General features: G+C 37.0%; 1 protein-coding gene across 1 annotated transcript in view; it reads right to left on the reverse strand.

Annotated features, from left to right (window-relative positions):
* The window catches only part of tex264 (testis expressed 264), a 78,670-nt gene that overhangs the window by 12,865 nt on the left and 48,023 nt on the right, over positions 1-17,782 (reverse strand). The gene's annotated exons all lie outside the window — the stretch shown is intronic.

The following is a 17,782-nucleotide window of genomic DNA, read 5'->3' on the forward strand; positions in this document are numbered from 1 at the left end:
AAGCTTTTGTCACATTGTTTCTGATCTTGTTTCACGCTGGCAAACCAGATATAATGGAATTTTATGAAATGCATTTTACTAAACAGTAAGTCCTCTCCCTCCTCTAAGGTATGTGATTTGTTTATGATGGGCCCATTTTATATAATCTTGATGCGAATTGGTGAAAAATTTAGTCTGCTACGGTGCAAAGCCAAAATGAGATTCTTTTGCCAGAGTGGCAATCTCATTTCATTCTTATTCCACGTACAGTGATCAACTGTTCATTTCGGGCTGAAAGCTCAAAGCTCTACAGTCTTCTTCAGCTGTACGGGTTCTACACAGAATCAAAACTAGCCCTACATAATTATTTCATGCCTTTCATAATGTTCAAAAAGTATTATAGAGGAGTGAGCTCTCTGATGAGCCATCAATGAATAGCAGCAAGAGGCAGTACGATCTGAACTGTGATCTATAACAAAATGATAGATTACTCTTTGTGGTAGTCAAAGACTGAATGCTAAACAATGGATTTAATGTTGATTCATTGCCTGAGAGAGCTAGGTGTTTACACCTAGATTAAAGAAGAAGGGGTGTCAAATGCTTTGTGATAAACTTTAACCTGCCTTTAATCATAAACTGACATTTCTTGATGTAAGTACAGATAAATATGACTATAAGTGAAATTAATTTTGCCATCCTTAAAATGTGTGATATTTTATTTTTTTTAACTAGGTTACTGTGAGAACGTATGAGAGGTCATCGTCTTCCTAGAGTAGACAACATTCGGTATGATGATCTCAATATCTGGGAAAAGGCAGATTTTAAATTATGCACAACTGAGACCAAGAGAGTCATAGAAAATGGAGTAGAAAGTACATTTTAAGTTAAGGCTCATTTTATTTCATTTCAATTTATTTACGTAGCACAAATGGCAACATGTTTGCTAACTGCTGCTACCGCTAGTCTGGAGGAGTTGTGGAGAAGGCAGGGGGCTGGGTGCTCTGGGAAGCGGATTGCAGATTCAAGGAGCAGCTTTGTGGAAATAGGTGGGAGCAAGAGTTTTTGTATTCTGAATGGCCGCTACTGGAAATTAAATAATTTCTCATACATGCATGAAAGAATCAAAGCAACACTCCTGGTATGCTTTTGATGAGGAGTTAGCGATTTTAACATGATATAATGCTTAAAAATGTTTATTTTACATAATGCCATCCACCCCCTATAAAGATACACATGATACAAATCTCAAATGTAACATTTCCTACTTAAACAATAAAAGACAAAATGGGGAAATGTACTTTTTTTGTTCATTTTACATTGCATGTTTTTCATACTCATCTTCTAAGTGTAACTTAAGATTTTTTATGTCAGGTCATTTTATTTAAGTAACTGTACATACTTCAGCTGTTGCCATGGCTTATGTGACAAATGTATTTATTCTCAGGAGATCTAGGGAGGAAAAAAAGGCTAAAAGCAGCCACGTAGCTCAATTTCCTGTGGTTGAGCTGGTCTTGGTGGATTGATAGTTTTTAATCTACTCTTTGCAAAAGATTTTGTAGAACACGATATGAATCATCTGGTTGCTGCTGAGCCTGAAGCTCTGAGTCTTCCAATGCAAATCAGCACTGATCTCCTTGAACTTGGTTAGATAATGAGCAGGAACCTGAGAGAAAAGCAGTCTGGTATTCTATCAGCAGACACACACACACACACCCACGCCCTCACACACACGTATGCACACACACAAAACAAAATAGGATATGAGCAAGATTAGAGTTTGCATAACTGACAAGATTTACTTTACTAAAACTGTAACTTGTTATATCAGTGTACGGCATTATAAAGTTTCACCTGCGTAATATCCATCTGTAAGTATAAACCCCTTTAGTGGAGGAACCTGTAGATTTTTCATTTAGAGATTTCCCTGATGATCACTAATAATCAATAATTCTTGAGACAAGAGACCTCCAGCATTATGTGTTCTGCATTATTATGCAGATCTCAAGACAAGACAAACTGGAAGGACTGAAGACTAAAGTGAAAAATCAACATGAGACAATCTCTGACAATGAAAATAACTGCAAAAACGAGAGCTACAAAAGATGCAAGAAAAGGCAAAAGCAAAGCTGACAGCTAGACCTGCAACGATTGCAGTTTGCAGGTTTCTGGCCTATTGTCGATTATGATCTTTAAAAAGTCTGACCTGCCAATTACAACTTTGATACCAATTTTTTTTTTGTCTGAAATGTTGCTAAATGTAGCAAGAAAGTCAAATTTCTTGTGGGCTGATTATTGTCAATGTGGTGGGTGGGTCTGTCAGTCAAACTTCTCTCACAGCAGAGCAAAAGTGAACAGTGGTTGGTTTTTAGACCTTTCCTGAGGTAAATGAGATTGGTGGATAAGATCAGCTTCACATGTAAGGATTGGCCAATCACTCCAAAAATTAGGGAAATCAAGGCAGACCTACTGACTGCACTCCATATAAACCCTGATTTGTGTAGAGAATGTGGAATAGGTTAGTTATCCCAGACTCTATATCAAAATTTAAATCATTGCTGATTAGCCCCCTTGTCATTTACAATATCCTATATATTTTGTGACTTTCTAAATTAACAAAGCAGGAAAAAAATCAACTCTGAAGAAAGATTGTAAAGCAGCAAAGCTAATATTTAGTTGTTTTCAATTGCTCACAGCTATATATGTTTGTGTATGTGTGCAGTTAATGAACTATGCATGCCCAAAAGGGTGACATGGAGTTAACTAAAAAGAATTTAATAAAACTAATCCTGAACCAAATGCATTCAGATTTCAACAAATAATAGGGAGCCATCATTTCAATTTTAGTTATTGGAGCTGAGCTTCGGAAATTGAAACAGGGAATTGAATCCAATACTGTCCAATAAAGAAAAAAACAATTAGACTCACAGGATTTACACATCATCTAAGCTTATCTAGCCAAGTATTACTTGGGTTTTGGGTGGCTTGTGCAAAACCTGGATTAATATGATACAGATCCTGTCAATACATGGATGGAAGAATGTAGCAATACCTCATCCCCATGTGATTTCTAACAAAAAATATTATTTTGGTGGACATGTTGGTCCCTGTAAAATTCTGAACTTTTTTTTAGCATTGCTTAAGACATTTTAATTAGTGATGAAATGGCTATAAAAAGAAATTGTCTTGCATAACAAGGCTAACAACTTAAGTTAGCACCAAATACACCCACCAGAGATGAACACAACATTTAAGCATGACAATCAAGCTGATTTCTTAACTCACATGGGGTATCTGACAAAAGCAGAGTTTGAAAAAGGAAATCACATTATTCAGAGGACTACTGACAAAGTCATTGGCTGTCAAATGTGTAGTTGAAGAACACGTCCTGAGACATCAATGTTTGTGAGATTAATAACATTTCTGGCTCTCAGTCAGGGACTTTTAAGGAACAATCTATTGTACGACTTCAGTTTCTGGTCTGAAAAGTATCACTTCAAGCAAACACTTCTTGGCAGGTCTAATCACTAATTATTTATCATCCAAGCAAGCACTTCTACAAACTCGTCTTTTCTTGAAAAAACTTGTTCCTAATAAGAGCCTAAACGCCTTAGTGTTGTCAAATATTTCTGAATATGTTGCGACTGACAAGTTCCAACAAGTATTGGCTTTTAAAAAAGAGAAAACACTGAGTGAAATGAAGTCTCAAGACCTCAAAATAACACACTAATCTGTAAATAACACCAAGTTGGCTATGTAATTAATGTTGTTTAATCGTTTACCACCACAATATATCATTCTGGAAATCTAGGTATTATTCTGCAAGCAGTCAGATTGTCACTGTATAAAGTTTTAAAGTAAAAGGATGACATTTTCAAACTTTATATCTCATCTTTTTATTTGATTACAAGCTGAAATGTTTACTAAATGATGTCCTTCCCTGCAGGTGTTTTGGTTACTAAATCAGTTTTTTTTATATATATTATTTCAATGCCACCTTTTTTTGAAATCTAAAATGTTGCCCTTTGATGTATTTCAAAGCTTTTAGTGATGCTGCATGAGAAAACTGGGTAATTTCTTATCAGCCCCTCTATTGTTGACATGAAGTTCAAAACTAGATGGTAATTTATACATTCTTGGTAGCAAATATTTTGGTCTTTGTAAACACCAGACAAACATTTCGCTTACGTTAACAAAACTTTCTTAAGTGATGCTAGTGCTTACATTTTCTCTTCATAGAGAAAAAAAATTACAAAGAAAAGAAAATAAAAGAAAACTTGCATCTTCACATTTTAACACACAAGATTGGCATGCCATATTGACTTTGTTGAATAGTTACTGTATTATAATCTAAGTTGCTATCTGCAGAAACAATCAATGTAATGTAATTTATAATAAAGTTTATGAAAGTCAGTTTATGTAATTTGTGTTTACCGAGCAGCAAAACGACTGTCGTAAAAACCAGTGCCTTGTTCTATGCTTTGCTTTGTGTAGAGGGTCTGGACCCTTGGCTAATGAAAAACAATTGTTTGCTGGAGACATGAACTCTATTGAAGTTTTAAAAGATTAGATCTGATTTTACTTAATCAATAAGGTTTGGCTGCGATGTATATAATGCACCAACTGGACCGCGAAGGAAGCCACTCAGTGAAGGTTACCGGAAGTTGTGTGTGTTGTGAACAACATGCTCCACAGTAAAAACTGAAGAGCCTAGCCAAACAACATCCTAGCCATTGTTTACAACTCCTCCATCTGCTTGCTGATTGGCTCGATTGAAATGAAACCAGAGAAATCAAGATCAATAAGTTGCATTAGAAGGAGATGAGTATCAAGAGGAATTGCGTAGGACGGCAGTGCCCAAGCTACACCACAATAGTAGGTTATAGATATAAAGGTTATCCTTTTGTAAAAATTAATCAATTTATCCTTAAGTATAGTTTATCTCCAAATTGGTATTGTATGCTGTTAACTGTTTCAATTTGTTTTGCTATTTTGTTGCAAATCCTCACATCATGAAGGTCATTCAGGAAATTCACCAGCAATAAAACACACGGGATCTGTTTGTGTAGAGAACAAAGACTAGAAAGGCAAGATTTCACTGGTGGATCTTGGGCAGATGGAGAAATTTAAACAGGAATCTCAACAGATTTGTGCCATCTAAAGCTCAGAAGACAAACGTTGTAACCATTACTCACCAGTATTCATTAGGGGTTCACAGTTTCAGAAACACATTTAAGTGTAATACTGTTGTATTGCACCAATATCAATTCAGATTAACCCATATATAAGAACACCACCAGTTGTTGTAAGATAACTTTGTCTCAGCCTTTAAGGAACCAGGATGTTGAGAGGGATTTCCCTCCTAAATACAAACAGCTTACAAAATGTGCCTGATAGAGGTGTGACAGCTCGATCGGTCCTTATTTCTTTCCCTTTAAGTGATTACTAATATTTTTTTCTGATTGAGTTAAAAGTCCATGTAATTGAATACTAATCAGCATTTGAAATCTGTTTATTTTCTGTCATTTTAGATTTACTGTAGTCTCACACGCCAGCTGACAAGACAACAAACAATATTGAGCAAAATGACGTGTGGAACATAGAAGGTTTCATCTCTAGAAGACAGCAATTAATCTCTTTACTCACTGAGGAAATGACTAAATATCTTGCAGATTATTCCTTTCATCAATTTCAAAACTCACTACTGGCCTTAAAGACTTAATTATCTGACAAACAACTCTATTTCCTTCCTCTTCCTTCTTCTGGTCTCTGCCTCAACATGTGGTGTGAGAAAACGTGCCATCTTTTCCCTATAGCTCATCATGAAGTCAACACACATCAGCTAAACCTCTCTTTATGCGTGTTTGTGTTTGGGCTGCTGGGACTGAAATGTGCCGTCCTGCAGGACAAGAGAGGCAGATGAGACTTGATGGTCTAAAAGCAGGCCAGTGGCTCTTTGGCTGCCGGCTCGAAGCAAACTCAACAGTTATGATCATCATTGTCAACCCTGCTTTCTCAAGGATTAAATATCATCATAGGCAAAGATGCCAACAACAACAAAAAAAAAGAAACAAATTGGATCAACGTAACCAGCACAACTTAAAGTCTATCACATTTGACTAAGATTTTAAAAGATCTCTAAAACAAAAAATAGCTTATTATTAACCTGTCTTCAAAACTTCTGGGAATTAGACAACCTCACTAAAATACCTGGGATTTTAATGACTGTGATGAATCTCAGGAATAAGTCTTTAATTACTAAAGGCATTCCCCTTAAGATAACCAACAAAACAATTGTAAGTAATTTGAAAAATAGCTAGTCAAGCCTCTCACGCTTATAAATTTGCCAGATTTTGCAGATTATGATCTGTTTGCGTGAAAAGGAGATGAAGAAGAATTTATCTAATTTCGTGAAGGGTTGAAATTTGTATTTATTTTAAAGGTTTTGTTGGCTCTAGTGGCCTTTATTTGAAAGTACAGTAGTTTGACAGGAAACAGGGTAATCAGAATGGGGAAGACATGCGGCAAATGTCGCCAGGCCGGGAATTGAACCTGTGACCACCGCCACGAGGATGTGGCTGTGGTCACATCCTCGTGGATGTATTGAGGCCATCTTGTATTGTATGGCCTGAATACAAGACCAAGACAATACATGGGTCTTGCTTTGCCCTTGTGTCACCACAGCACCCCAAGAGTTGAAATTTTAAACATCTCACAAACACTCAAAGAATCAGCCCCATGAATAAAAAACTGCAGGCCTTGGCTGATCCACTTGCATAATGCTATGGTGTAGCTTAAGTTACTTATAAATAATTAGTGTCTTAACAGTAAACAGTAGTCAACACAGTAACAGTTTAAAGATGCAGAAGGGATTTCTTGCAGATGGACAAACACTCTATTGTCAGTTTTTACACTGTTAATTTTCCATGACCTCGCTTCACCATTTTGAAACTTGACGTAGAACATGCACCGTATAAAATGGTAGATATGCATCATTTCCACATATTATGTCTTCTGAAAATGCTCTGATGGCCGTCTACTGCAGACCAAATACACCTTATATGTACTACATACTGTAAAAACACATTTAAAAAAATCCTGTCCATCATCAATAAGACCTCAAGACCTCCATGGCCATTCAATTAATTGACTTTAATCTCCAAAGCCTAATTTTGAAAAGTCGGGGAAGTTTTGTGTATCCAAAGTCTGGATCATGGATTTCCCATCTAAGCTTTGGGCTTAGACACACATATGAAAGCCTATAAAGATTATAAAACTCTTGTTGATTGCCTCAAATACAATTAAGTGAGTCCTGGGCAATTGCTTTATGAGCAGCAATAAAAACATGACGCTTTTATTGATTTAGTTGGAGAATTACAGCTTGTATCTTCCAGGGACAGTAAGAGGTCATTCACAGAGTAATGCCCTGCGGGCTTTGAGAGATGCATTGTATTCAAGGTCAGGGGCACTTCCAACACAGCTGACACTTAAAGGTGTCTCTTCCAGTTGGTTAAGTGATGGCTTCACATCTGGCAGTATTAAAACCACACGATTTATCCAAAAAGCTAGTGGTTTGAAGTTTAAGTAGAAAAAGTTTTTTTCTGAACAATTAAATGCATCTGAGCAAAACATGATCAAATAAACATTTCTCAAATTGAATGGGTACATTTTACATTGTTCAGTCCAATTATGTGAAACTTCTCAAGTACTTCCTGCTGAAAACATGTTTGCTATCTGATGACTTGTTGAATCTGTTCCACAACTATATCCTGTGCTAAACTAATTGTCCTAGTTGAAAACATATTTATTTATTTTGAACATAACAGAAGTATAAAATCACACACATGACCAAGAAATGCAAACGACACATATTTTTGTACCACAATAATCTTAACAAGTTCGTAAAGGAGTAGGAAGTAGTAAGAAAACTCCTACCTCATAAACTTATACCATATTTTCAAATGGACCCTCACTATTAAATCAAATGAAAAAAAAATAAATATAGGTAAATTAATTTTCCATTTTATCTGCTTTTACATATGTGTAAATATATACATCCATACATCCTTAAGCTCAAACTTAAGAGTTAGTGTTGTTTGAGAGCCTTCTCTGTGTTATCGTATCTTTGCTAATGGCAGAAAAAAGAAGTGACTTCCTTCAATAGTGACAAACTATGTCACTTCAAACTATGAAAGTTTTCATAGTTCCTGTTTCTTTGGAGTAGTTTCTACGGATGAGAGATCCCCAGGAGAGCCAATAAATGCCTGAGCCAAATGCGACTGAAGGTAATTTGTGACAGGTAGACCATGATGCCAGATACTGAAGTATGGGAAAATGATAAGGTCATATATATACAGTACAGACCAAAAGTTTGGACACACAGTTGTGTCCAAACTTTTGGTCTGTACTGTATATATATATATATATATATATATATATATATATGCTACTAGAAAATAATATATTGGTGAGATATTTTTAGGGCTCTTATTTAATTGTATAAGTGGTTAAAATTATGTTTCAATATGATTTATAAAGTTTAAAACTCTCCAAGACAGACATTTTGGTGATGTAAAAAAATTCTGAATTAGCACACTGAACTGAATGATTCTCTGATTTTCTTTCTGTTGCAAACTCGGAGTTAACCTTGGGTCATCTATTGATCAATTTTTTTTATGAGCTATGTCCCATTCAGGGACCATAACAGTGTTTCACAGGATGCCTAAACCTGAAGTCAGGTGTTTCCAAATTATAGCATTCTGGACATTAGAGCACAAATAATTAATTTATAAATTATAAATAAAGTAATTAGGTCTTATATATTTCATTGCAAAACAACAAAATCCTGGCATTGCTTCTGATTTTTTGCCTACATATTTTATTAGATCATCACTTTTCTATAACACTTGGTTTTATCAAATAAGGGCTACAGTTTCCCAAAATAAAGGCATACTCTTTAAAGCACAGTTTGTGAAAACTAATACATTAAAAGTTAACATAAAATAAAACAATGGCAGTTTTTACACTCTATTTTTGACTAAACCCAGTTTGAGAATAGGGGTGTAGCGATTCAATAATCTCACGTACGATAAGATACGATACGATATACTGATCACAATGCGATATGTATCGCAATATTTGGCAACCAATAAAATTAGCTATGATTCGAAGCACTTCTATGATTTTCTGAAAGATTTTAGAAGGACAGAGAGATTTTAGTGACATTTTGTGTTCCATAGACTTGGATTTAATTAACTGAAAACTGATTAAAAGCACCAACTCCACAATACCTGACTGACTGGACAGAGTCTAATAGTCTACAGCTGGACAAAATGAATCAAAGATGCAGTGAGAAAATTTGTTTCTGTCATTTAATTTATGTGGATTTGACATAAAACTCCAAGTGTCAACAGTGATGCAGGAGCTGAGTGGGGAGATTATTAGCCTCTGTTGACTCTCGATATGCAAATGATTGCACTTATGTTTTTCTTTTGGACATACTGTGGCTGAATTTTGGAGTAAACAAAGTCTTTTGAACTCTAGGGAAAAGGCTTTTCTACCTTGGCTACCGAAGTTAGCCGTGGCTGTAAGCTGTTTACTACTAGCTGCTGGGGGAGTGGCTCTGCCTCACCCCGTAGTGATCGACTCCTTGTAGCTGCGCAGCGCCGCCATTCCCATGCTTGGATCTCTGAGTAGCTGCCTCTCAGACTGCCAGGATCTCATCATACTTCCAGTCTCTGATACTCTTTGTCAGTTACTAATATGAATAATCGATCCGCCATCGTCATCATGGAAATCCTCACTGCGCCCAGATTCCGGCTGCGGGTTCCCCCTCTTCGTTTTCCAGCTCAAAACAGAGAGCCACTGCCTGCTGCATGTTCATTCTTCAGGTAAACCTTTATATACAGAACAGAAACCACTAAGCTAAAAACAAATTACGAAGTGGATGCCACTAGTCACTCCAATATCCAAACCTTTGCATTAATTTTGCGATCTCACTGCTTTTGCCGCTACTCCGTTCGCGCCGCTACTCCATTCTGCTTCTATTTCAGAGTTACTTGCGCAACTTTACTTCATTTTTTAGCATCAAAATACAGCCCATCATTATTTATTGAAGATTTGAGATTTCCAAAAACAAAGGAATCTAATGTTGCATTTCGTTTTTTACGTTTGGAAGCTCATTCCCTTTCACATAACCGGAAAAGCCGTTTTTTGACATTTCTCTGACATTCGGAAAAATATGGTTTACTTATTTTAGCATAACTCCCGTTTTACTTGGCCTATTAACACAATTTAAAAACTGGTGTGTAGTTTACAATGTGCACTCTAAGCACAAGTTGAAAGTGAGACTGGGGGCGGCGGAGTCTTGCTGCTACGCCGTCACAAACCAGACGTTAAAAAGACGGCATAAGCCTATGGACCCCTATGGTTTAACGTATCGATACTCACGGATGAAAAATCCATACCTTCCGAGGGTGGAAAAAAATTGATAAATATCGTAAAATTGATATAATTATACAGCCCTATTTGAGAACCACTGGTCCTGTTGTCTAGAGCTAAAAAAATAAAACCATAAAATTACCCATTCTAAAAATTTTAAATGAGCATCTATTCAGTCAATAAATCAGAAGCAAAATACCAATGGGCAAAATGCAGTGATGTGCAGTCACGAGTGGCAGGTGAAGCATTGATTCATCATAAATAAAATGCTGAAAATAATATAAGAAAATCAATTTGTCTACTTGACTTTTCTATAATTTGTTTATGACAATTAAAAAGCTTAAAATACAGAAAGTTAGTTTAAAGAAAATCACCTACAGCTTAGGTGATTTCCTAAGCTGAAGATTTTGTGAAAATCTTCTGAATATGAAGATTTTCACAAATAACTTAATCTGAGCAGTTGGGTAAGGATTTCTGCCTTCACTGTACTAGACTAGTTTAAAGAAACTCATGTTCCTAAGATGAAAAAAAAGCTGTATTCCTGTGAGGAGTGTGAATCAGTGACAGCACACCGCCCCCTCAGGGGAGAGACTTGAGATAAGGCTGTGGAGCGGCAACGAATAATGAAAGAAACCAGGATGTTCATTCACACTGATGGCCTACTATAATGGACCAAAGCTGGAAGAAGACCCTGACCTCTACCTGCGGGTGGTAACATCTATTCCAGGCATGCTCTCCTCTCCAGTAATCAAAAGGCATTTGAACTGTGGGCTTCATGTTTGAATGAGCAACCTTGTCACACTAGTATACCACAGGGGCAATTATGAAACAGACATTTTGTCCTGTCCTATCTATCTATCTATCTATCTATCTATCTATCTATCTATCTATCTACAGTATCTATCCGTCTTATCTCCCCTAGCACTAAGTGGTCACTGATGGCCTTTCTCTTTATGAAAATCCAAATCAGATAACATTTTTATCGGAAGAAAAGATTGGTTCATTTTTATAAATAATGCACAGACTTTACATATGAATCACAACAAAAATTAGGAAAATAACGGTTCCTGCAAATTATGTTTTTTAAAGTCAAAGCAGTAGTTAGTGTGGTGAAAAGATAACTGTGGGCTGCAAGATTGTCTTGAAAACACTGAAAATGTAAAAGCGTGGTAAAACATTTGAGTAATTTCCTGATCAAACAGATTAGCAACGAACTTACAGCAACCCTAAAACCATAAGAAACTATAGATGAGAACAAAGTATAACCTTTTGGCACATATGCAATAAGCAATACTTCGCGTTATCTTGAGCACACTGTCCTAATCATGAAACATGGTGGTGGTGGTGGCATCATACTGTGGGGATACTTTTCTTCATGAGGGACTGAATAACTTGTCAGATGAGAAAATGGATGAAGACTGAAAAGGAGAGACATAGGTGGAGGTTCTGCTTCCAGCAAGACAATGACCATAAACAGACAGCCAGAATTACAATAGAAAGGTTTAGAACAATGTGTCCTTGTGTGTCAGTATGGCCAAGTCAAAGTCCAGACTTAATACCTCCAGATAATCTGTGGCATAACCACAGAGTTGATGTTCAACTGTGTGGACTGTGTGGGAGCTGTGACAAATTCGCAATTTTTTTGTTAATCTTGTGTGTTTAACATGACAAAATGTGAAAAAAGTTTAAGAGGTGAATGGTCTTGCAAGGCACTGCAAACTTAAAATCTGACATTTAATTCGTGTCAGCAGGAAAGCTGGAATTTTTTCATATTGAGAACAAGGTCAGTGCTCTGTGTATGAACATAGACACCAAGAAATTACAACGTATTTTCCTCTCATTCATTAATGTACTTCATTTAAAATTTTAAAATTTAAAATTTTCAAGGACACATTGTCCAACATCACACTAAACGATAAGTGCCAATGGTACCTCACCAAAGGGTAATCTACAAAGAAGCATTCTCAAGTACATGCTCAACTGCATACTTCCTTCAATTCTTTTGTAAAACGTCTCAGTTTCAATCAAAGGAAAGAGTCTGTCCATTCTGCAATCAGACTACAATCAGGATCCTAGAAGTCCTGCGGTCTCTGCAAAAGGTTGCTCAGTTGCCTGTAGAGACAAAGCAGCCTACACCTAAACTTATATGATGTAAATGGAGCAACTGAGAGAGCAGCTTAAGTAATCCCAAAGTATGCCATTGTCAGCAGAATTTACATTACTTGTAGCAGTGCTGGTTTTTCATATAGGATGTCTGAGTAGTTGCCGAGGGCAGCATTAGAAAAGAGTGGGAGGATATATGCACTAGGAACAACTGTTATATACAGTATATGCAGTCAATGGAGAGTAGGAATTTATGCAGCCCCAAAATTTAAATAATTTCAGGCATTATGATTAATTACTGGACCCCACAAGAACGTGTTCCATTTATTTAATAAATGCCATTGGCTTGTGGTCTGGGACACAAGTAAGCAAAACGTAGTCCAATAATTTGAGTTGCCCCACTTCTTAAACTTTTAAAATAGTAAGGAAAATGTGAGTTATTATTGCAAAACATTGACAAAACATTTACTGGAGGATTCATGATTGCAATCTCCCATAAATATGAGTTTCGTTGTTTACTCCTCGTCTGTTTGACTGAAGATGAATAAATCACATATATGACGAGGTGTTTTCACTTGTGTGGCATGTACATGTCTGACTAGGGTGCATGCTCATTCCCATACAAACACATGAAATGTACCTTTATCTAACACACAAAAATATCTATTTATATTTGAAGGCGGTGGACTTTTCACATCAATCTCGAGCTCACAACAAAGAAAAATGAACAAAAAGGTTGGCATTCACTTGGTGAGAATTGGCGACAGTCTCCTGAGCTTTTGTCTTTCCTCTGCTCTCTTTATTCCCACTGCACAATTACAGGCACGTAGTCCCCTCTTCCAACACCAGCTATAACCCCCTCTCTCTTTTCTCTGTGGAAGAAGACAAAAACTCTACTTCACACCTCTGCAGAGGTGTCCAATTCCAACTGTCCCTTATGGTCACACGTCCTCTTCCTCTTCCCAGAACAGAAAATTTTCTTTTTCACCAGCAGCAATAATGTTATTTTTGGCATCTGTCTCAACAAGCCCAGGCCTCCTCTATCACCTTCTTTCTCTTAAGCCCAAGTGAAAAAGCCTTCAGTCTGTTTGCTGGAGGCAGCAGAGGTCTGAGGGCTGAAAATGGCATCAGAATGGAAAGTAGACGGGCAGAGGACAGGGAGATTGGTTGGATGCAACCTCTGTGTGCACCTGTGCAATCAATAAGAACAAACACTTGATGAGCTACACGTGTAGAGACTCTGCCAGCATCTGTGGTGGTCTCCCGAGGTTCTGCACAATTGGTCTGGTAAGGTGGCTAGAAGCAATAAGAGTGGTAAAATCCCAAATATGGATGAAAACATTCCTGTTATATTTTCTTTTCCTTTGTCTAAGCTGTGTGCTTTTTCCAAAAATACTAATTAATACAAGATAACAGGCAAACAATTGCAATTCGCGGCCCTCGCAGATAATTGCAACTATTGCTTGTATTTGCTAAAACATGTTAAACTTGTAGCAGCGCACTCACAATGGATGTAAAGCAGTTTGTGTAAATTGTATGAAAATCTGGTTTAGCTGTTACATACATGGATGAGTTATAAGAATGGCAACTGTGACACAAATGTGAAAGTATGAAATTTAGAGTAAATGACACAAAGCTTCTGAGGTCAAATTTGTTTTGTAATACTGAAATTAGGCAAATTAGGCTTATGTAACATCATTCCTATTGATATACATGCTCTGTGCCAGAAATACCTGTGATTAACTTGATAGATTGCCACTTTAATAGCAAAATAATTGCCTAAGAATCTGCAGGAGAAATTGGCTGAACGTTATAAAACAACAAAATGATATAAGAGGGTGTCCAAGGAATTGAAAAGACCAATCAACAGTGTTCAGACTCTAAATAAGAAGTGAAGTATGAAGGATTCTGTTGAAACCAAGGCACTGTCAATAAGCAAACATGTTCAATTCATGCAGAACACACCATAACAATAAAAGAAGATTTAAAATATTTCACAGAGCAGGACATGACTTTTAAAACTCTTCATATTCTCAACAGAAATAAACAACACATGGCAGATTAAAAAAATCATAATTTTTTAAATAAGCCATCTATTTAAAGGAAGGTAAGCCAGAGAACAAACAAATGTGTGAAAAACCCAGTCTGCTCAGTGATTCATTAGTTTAGCACATCTACATGGTTATGCAAACATTGTGAAGAAGTACCCTGAACAAAGCCCTATTGTGCCCACGTACAATTCAGATGCAAGCTGTTAAGGAGAAAAGTTATTATGTTAGCTTAAATTTTGGAAAAAGCATGGCTCTCCTTTTCCTCCTGTTAGCCGGGTCGCGAGCGGATGTCATCACGGCTGCAAAAGTACGGCGAAACAGAATGACGTCACAGATCACAGAGTTTAATTCATACAGAGCAATCGACAACAAAGCTGCAGAGATACAGAGATATGCATTTTCTCATGAAAATAAAAACACACAAGGGAAGACAAACGAACACAGAGACAGACAAAGGCGCCCACGTGGAGAAAAGATGAAAAAACTCTCACTCCGTTTGCTGGCCTGGAATTTTTAAACAGAAGAGGAGTTTCCCTATTTAATATATGCAAAGAAGGCGTTCCGTTCTTTGACCAATTAGAAACCTTGTTCGGCCCCCCAAAGAACCCCGGAAACTCCCCTGATTACAGCTCCGATGTCTGGTTTTTATCTAAGTAAAGGCGGACCACTTCGTGCCCATCTCCATCCGACCCGGGCCGAGAGGCGCCAAGAAGTCTCTGACCCCTTTCGGACTGTAAATTTTATTGCTCTGTGTGTCAGCGTGGGAGGAAAAGGGCCCTGCTTTGTTTGAATGTCTGCTATTGTGAGCTCCCCCATGCTCCACAGAAAACTGTTCCAAATAAAGTGTTGGCTATCCCTTTACACATGTCGTAAGATTAAGTGTATTTTTAGCATTAAATAATCATTTTCCTTAGCAAAGCCTACATATGAACTGTCAAGAAGGTGCTCTGAATTTGTCTACAAGGAAGCATAATACAGTTTTAGATGTTAAAACCTGGAAGTGATTATAACATTTTTAAAACAGAAATGCCAATATGCAAACTAAGTGACATAAGTGCATCAGTTTAAAATGACACAGGAGCAAACTGCAGGAGAAACCTTAATGGATTGACACATCCAGTAGAGGTGACGCGATCTAGCTTATGAGCATTTCTTCTGGAGGAACAAAACAAAGAAAAACACCATTGTTTTAAAGGACAAATACAAGGCTGCTCATCTTATCACTGGGTGAGATTTGCAGATTAAGTGCAACTAACCCAGAGAACAACTTTCTTTGACTGAAAAACTGTCTCAATAAGTCATTTGGGGTTGTATCATTATGTTGCTGTGTGAATGTGGACATGTTTAAGTCAATTTGTTTAGTTCTGCATTATTTTGGCTTAAAGCATTGCATGCCCAGATCATCACACCTCCACCATCATGCTTGACAGTTAATGCGAGGTGTTAGTGATGAAATGGTGCTGGACTATAGCCAAACACCTTCGTATTGCTTGCACATCACTAGAGCAATGTGGTGGTGAGAAAACACTACCACATATTTTATAAAATAACTTCATTAAGAGGATTTGATTGGTTGTCGTTCCACACACTCTCATGATTGACTCTGTACACCTCTCGACATTGGCAACGGCCGATCAAATTGGGCATGTGGTACATCTCAGACTGCTCAAATTATGTTACTGCTGTCAGAATTTTACAATTTTACAAGTCACAGAGTATGTTATCTCTAAAATTACTTCCTGACTGAAGCTGTTTTCTCTTTTATTTTATTTTTTCTCCTGTTGCCTGTGGTGAAAATAAGGCAGACGGAGGCTTATAACCTTTCCAGGTTCCAAGTCCCCAGAGGGAAATCAAAATACAGCTTAAGTAATACATTTCCTACAAACATATCCATTAAAGAGGACACTGAATACACCTCTGGGGCCAACAGTAAATAGAAGCCAAGCAAACAGAGGCTTAACATCAGCTTTAGATTACACTGACAAGAATTCAAGAAAAAAGTGTGGGATCATTAGGAAAACCATTGGAGAACTTTGGTCTCAATTAGTCTGAGTCATTAAAGCTTTAAGATCAAGTGAACCAGAACAGGAGAAAGAAAGATATGGAAATACACATTTATGAATAGTGATATGAAAAGTTATTGATTTTTTTTACAGGCAGTTTCCCTCTCTAATTGAGATCTTAATCTGGGAGTCTAATGTTAGAGATAGCCCCTTCTCTATTCCAATGAGATGCAATTAGGAGGAGGGCATCATGAGAGCAGCTGCAGCAAGAAAATAAAAATGGACCCGCTCGTCTTCTGCAGCTCTCTGATGTCCTTAGAATCCTAAATATATATTACTGACTAGCTATCTGCACCCCTGCTGCAATTTTCCTTTTTGAAAATAAAGCATTTTTGTTAAGTTTCACCAATACAATGAAATTTCAACTGTAGAGCAAATCCCTGTAATTACTAAAATGGTCCTGCGGTAACCTTCTACAGACATAAGACAGTCAATCATTTTATACAGACACATTCTGTCCAGACACAATTAAAAAGTTATAAGACTTCAGGAGGCAATAAAATGTCCTGGACAAAGACAGAAAAAAGTGTAATTAATGTACTGGTGATGTGATAAATGTGGCTGTAATGAGGTTTTTTCAGGTGTTTGCAAAAGGCTAACACAGCGCACAGAGCACAATGTGACAAGAAGGGAAAGAAATAATGAGAGAGGAAACTCGCTCCTTCCACATATCAAAGCACAACAATACAGAGAGCCAACAACTATCTGTCAACCAGGATTTCCTTGATTTGTTCCTTCATAAAGTTCTGATGTAAATTACATTGGACACCTAAAAATAGTGAGCTATGAATTAAATACATAGTCCTCTCACCCAGAAGGTGATGGCATGGATTAAATTAAATCCAGCCAACTGAATACAACAAAACCCATTAACGCCAATTTCTTTTTTGTTTTTGCTATTTAGCTAAAATATGCAAAAACAACAACTTATGTTTTGTAGAAGATAACTTTTTCTATTAGTTTAGGAAAATCAGATACATACATTTATATGCAGGTGTCAGAGTATTTACTTTGAGATTTTATGTTACAGACCAACACAAACTACAGGTTCCAGACTGAACTTAGGTCTAAACTTTGACAGGGTCATTCTAACATATGATAATATCTGCTCAATCCTAATTCTCACTGTATGTCTGGAGTTGTTCTCCT

This window comes from Xiphophorus maculatus, chromosome 20 (assembly GCF_002775205.1).
Source record: "Xiphophorus maculatus strain JP 163 A chromosome 20, X_maculatus-5.0-male, whole genome shotgun sequence".
Taxonomy (NCBI): Eukaryota; Metazoa; Chordata; class Actinopteri; order Cyprinodontiformes; family Poeciliidae; genus Xiphophorus; species Xiphophorus maculatus.